General features: G+C 35.3%; 1 non-coding gene across 1 annotated transcript; it reads left to right on the top strand.

Annotated features, from left to right (window-relative positions):
* Positions 1-302: 302 nt before the first annotated feature.
* Positions 303-440, top strand: LOC147828198 (U4 spliceosomal RNA). Its single transcript, XR_015451194.1, has one exon. It is a non-coding gene; the product is annotated as a U4 spliceosomal RNA (small nuclear RNA).
* The last annotated feature ends 4,494 nt before the right edge of the window (positions 441-4,934 follow it).

The following is a 4,934-nucleotide window of genomic DNA, read 5'->3' as shown; positions in this document are numbered from 1 at the left end:
TTGAAGTCAGTTGTTGTGATTCTTCTTGCTTTACTCTTGTTTCCCAGGATTGCTTTTTTATTTTGAGTCCATTCTAGTTCTATATTAATTTTGGAATTTTTTTCTTCTGTAAGGAATACCATTGGCATTTTGATGGAAAATCCTTTAAATATATCAAGTTTGAAAGTATGGCCATTTTAAAATATTGATTCCATTAAAAGCAAGTATGAGGGCTGGGGATTTAGCTCAGTGGTTCCATCGCTTGCCTCACAAGTGCAAGGACCCGAGTTTGATCCCTGGTACCAAAAAAGAAAGCAAGTGTGAGCTTTGCACAGTGGCAGTATTGTAGCCAATGAGGTTTATCTGAGGCACGATTATTGCTAATTAAAAGCAAATGTGAATATAATTCTTAATTTTATCACTAATTAAGTTTTAATAAGATGGGATAAAAACTGTTGATTGGTTGTGTTAGTTTCAATGTAATTGAGGTTTGGTATCTAAAGTATTTTCCTAAGTCATTGTGTTTAAGAGTTCCACCTAACCTTTCATCCAGCAGGTGTAATGTTTCTGTTTTAATATTTAGATCTTTGATCCATTTTCAGTTTAATTTAGTGCATGTTGAAAGATCTGGGACTAGTTTTAATCTCTGGCAAATTGAAATCCATTTTTTCCAGCATTATGTGTGAATGATGCTCTTTCATCCAATGAGGTTTTTTTCCTCTTTTATCAATGATGAGGTGGATGAGTGTGTTTGCAGTTGTTTCTGCATCTTCTAATCATTTCCACTGATCCTTGGGTCTTTTTTTGCTGGTACCACATTATTTTTATCACAGTAGCTTTGTATTCCAGTCTCAAGTTGGGAACTGTGATACCCCCTAATTTGACTTTATTGCACTGAATTGCTTTTGTTATTCTAGGTCTCTTCTAGTTCCAAATGAATTTTTGGACTATTTTCTCAAGCTCTGTGAATTATACTGTTGGAATTTCAATAGGTATTGCATTGAATTTCTATAGCAGTTTTGCAAGTATGGCCATTTTCACTATATTGGTTCTTCCTACCCAGGAACAAGGGATGTCTTTCCATTTTCTGATATCCTCTTTGATCTCTTTTTTCAGAGTGCTGTGCTTTTCAGAGTAGACATCTTAGATTTCTTTCTTTAGGATGATTTATAGGTATTTCATTTTGTTAGATGCTATTTTGAAAGGAATTATTTCTCCAGTTGCTCTTTCAGTGAGTCTTTTTGTTTGTGTACAGGAAAGCTATTGATTTTTTTTGAGTGTGTTGAACTTGTATCCAGCTACTGTACTGAATTTGGTAGTTAAGTCTAGAATACTTTCAGTGGAGTTCTTGGGGTCTTCTATATAAAGTATCATGTCATCTGCAAATAATGACAATTTAACTTCTTCATTTCCTATCTTTATTCCTTTTTTTTTTCTTTCTCTTGTCTAAATGCTGTGGCTAATATTTCCAGAACTATATTGAAGAAAAGTGGTGATAGTAGACATCCTTATCTTGTTCCATTAGAGAGACTGGCCTATAGTTCTCATTTTTGCTTGGGTTTTTCTCTGCTTTGGGGATCAAGGTGATGCTTGTTTCCAGGAATCAATTTTGGAGTATTGCTTCCCTTTCAATTTCATTGAAGAGTTTAAACAGTAGTGGCAATAGTTCTCTAAATGACTTGTAGAATGCAGCAGTGAAGACACCAAGGCCTCTGACTTTCTTAGTTGGTAAGTATTTAATTATGTTTTCAATTTCATTGATTTATATTGGGCTGTTTAGAATTTTTAGGTCTTCTTGAATCAACTTTGGTAATTCATATGTAACTAGAAATCTGTCCATTTCTTTTGTGTTTTCCATCTTATTGGCATTGAGTTTCCCAAAGGAGGTATTGACGATCCTCTGGATTTCTGCTGTGTACATTGTAATTTCATCCTTTTCATTCCTAATTACATGGATTTGGGCCATTTCTTTCCTTTGTTTTTTTGATAATTTTGGGTAAAGATTTGTTAATTTTGTTTATGCTTTTGAAGAATCAACTCTTTTCTTCATTGATTTTTTTGTATCATTCTCTCTGTCTCCATTGCATTGATTTCTGATCTTTATAATTTCCTATTTGTATGAGCTTTGAGTTTTTCCTGCTCTTCGTTTTCTAGAAGATTGAGGTTCAGCATCAGGTTGTTTCTTTGAGCTCATTAGGTTTTCCTAATATGAGTATTCAATGCTATGAATTTCCCTCTTACCACTGCTTTCATTGTGTCCCATAAATTCTGATATGTTGTAATGATATTGTCATTTAATTGTAGAGACTATCTGGCTACTTCTTTAATTTCCTCTGTGATTCATTGGTTGTTCAGGACTGTGTTGTTCAATTTCCATGTGTTTATGCAATTCTTCTGATTTCTTTTGCCATTGATCTCCTATTTCATCACATTATGATCTGATAATATACAGGCAATGTTTAATTATTTTGCATTTATTTACCCATGTTCTATGAGCAAGTATGTGGTCTATTTTAAAGAACAGCCCGTTTGCTGATAGAAAGAATGTGTATTCTGATTTTGTGGGGTGGAACACTTTGCAAACATCTGTTAAGTTCATTTGTTGAAGAGTTTGGTTATGTTCTAGTATTTCATTTTTTGTGTTTTAACTAGTTGATCTATCTATTTGTGACAGGGGATATTGAGGTCACGCACTACTATTGTTTAATTTCTTATTTGATTTTTCCTGTCCCTTAATATTTGCTTTTTATAGTTGGTTGGACTAGTATACAGTGCATATATATTTATGATTGCCATCTCTACCGCTTGGGTTGTTCCCTTTACAAGGATGTAGTGACCTTCCTTGTCTCTCACTAGTGTTGGTTTGAAACCCATTTTATCTGCAAATAGGATAACTACTTCGGCTTTTTATTTGGGTTCCTGTCATGTGGAGTACTGTTTTCACCTTTTAACTTTAGTCTATGAGTGTATTTTGAATTAAGTTTGTTTCTTTTGTGCAGCATTTTTTTGAACTTGCTTGTTGACACATTCTGCCAGTCTGCTTGTTTAGATTGGTGAATTGAGACCATTGATGGTTATAACTCATATGTATTGATTTTTTTCCTTGTCAAGACTTTTCCTGTTGTTAGATTCTTCCCCTTTGCATTTAATTTCTTGTTTTGCCTCATGGATTCATTTTTATGGGCTTCATGGCGTTGAAATCATCATTGTCTTTTCCTAGGATACTGTTTAAAATTTTTGGTGTGCTGGTTTGGTATTCATGAAGTTTCTCAACTGTTCTTTGTGTTGAAATTATCTCATTTCTCCTTTGATTCTGAGAGATGTATTTTTCGGGTATATCAGTCTGGGTTGGAGGCTTTGATTTTAGGGCTTGAAATACTTCACTAGAGGCTCTTTGTTACCTAAGGGTTTGTATTGAGAAGTCTGCTGTGATTCTGATGGGCTTCCCTTGGTATGTGATTTGTTTTCTGTCTCTAACTCCTTGTAGTATTTTGTTCTACTGTTCAGTTTTTGGAATCTTGACTATAATATATCTAGGCTTAGATTTTTTTTATCATGGCTAATCAGAGTCCTTTATGTCTCACTTATCTGAATGTCAAATGCTTTTCCCGTGCTTGGGCAGTTTTCTGCCATGACAACTGTGAACAGTACTTTTATGTAATTTGCACTCTCTTCTGTTTCTTCCTTGACTCCTATCAGTCTTCTGTTATTCTTCTTTGTATTAGCAGCTGCTCTATTGATTTATTGTGTTGCCTTGCTATTTTTAAGAAATCTTTCTTTCCTACTTGCAATCCTGTGTTCTGTATCTGATATTCTGTCCTCACAATGGATCATTATGCTGTGTAAATTTTCAGTGGAGTTTTTAATCTCCTAGATATCTGTGTGCATGTTTTTTATGGATTCCATTTGTTTCCTGTTCTGGGATTCCATCACATTCCTCAACTCCTCTATTTTTTTATGACATGTGTCAGTTCTGCAGTTATTAATAATGTCTTTCACTATGGACACAATCTCTGCTGTTATCTGAGAAATTATTTCTGATTTCTTTTTTTCCAGATCTTCTTTTGTTGCTCATTCGGGGAGTCCAAGTGCTTAGTCATCAGATTGATCCATCACTTTGACCTTTGGTGTTGCCTTTGGTGACTTGGAGGTCTGGTATCAAGTCTGGTTTATGTGTCTTCTCATTCAACCAATGCAATCTGGTGCTTCTTTACTTCGGTGACTCTTCACTCTCCCAGTGGTCTTCAATTATCAACAAGCCTCAGAGATGCCTTCTATCCACTGCTCAGCACTGTGCCAATTTCTGGGTTCAGAATTATTGATTGCCTTTCAGATCCCTGTGCTGGGCTATTTGCAGAGTGGAATTGTGGCTGGTGCCTGGTGCATTTATGGATGGTTTCTGGGCCATCTTTGGCTAGGGCCTATATACCTGAGGAGCTCTTGTTTGGGTGAGCTTCTGGGTGTTGCCTGAATACCTATGCTGCTCATAACCATGGTGCTTCTGGCTAGGTACTTTGAGCACTTCTTGTTGATATCTGCTGGCTATTGCTATTTCAGTGCTAATCTTGTATCCAGCAACTCTACTGGATTTCTTACATATAGAAGTCTTTTGGTGGAGTTTTCAGGGTCTTCTATATAGAGAACCATGTCATCTGCAAAGAATGACAATTTAACTTCTTCATTTCCTACACCAAATTATTTCTCTTGTGTAAAACATTGAAAGTATAAACACAGAACAAAAGGTATAATACATATTATGAAATAGGAAAAAAGGTAAAAGGGGAAGTGGAACTAAGAAGATGGAGAGGGGAAAGGAGAGTGGAAAGAAAAAATTGTAAAAAAAACAAGGTAAAATGGAAACAAAGCTTATGTGAATAGGGAGGGGTTGAGGGGTTGATGGTTGGCAAGGGGAATGGGAAAAATAAGAATAAAAATACATCATGTACACGTATAAA

The sequence above is a fragment of the Heterocephalus glaber genome, unplaced genomic scaffold, assembly GCF_053883595.1.
Source record: "Heterocephalus glaber isolate CG9 unplaced genomic scaffold, H.glaber_assembly_v1.0 deba00001235, whole genome shotgun sequence".
NCBI lineage: Eukaryota > Metazoa > Chordata > Mammalia > Rodentia > Bathyergidae > Heterocephalus > Heterocephalus glaber.
The sequence above is the reverse complement of the archived record's forward strand: the minus strand, read 5'-3'. Positions and strand labels throughout refer to the sequence as shown.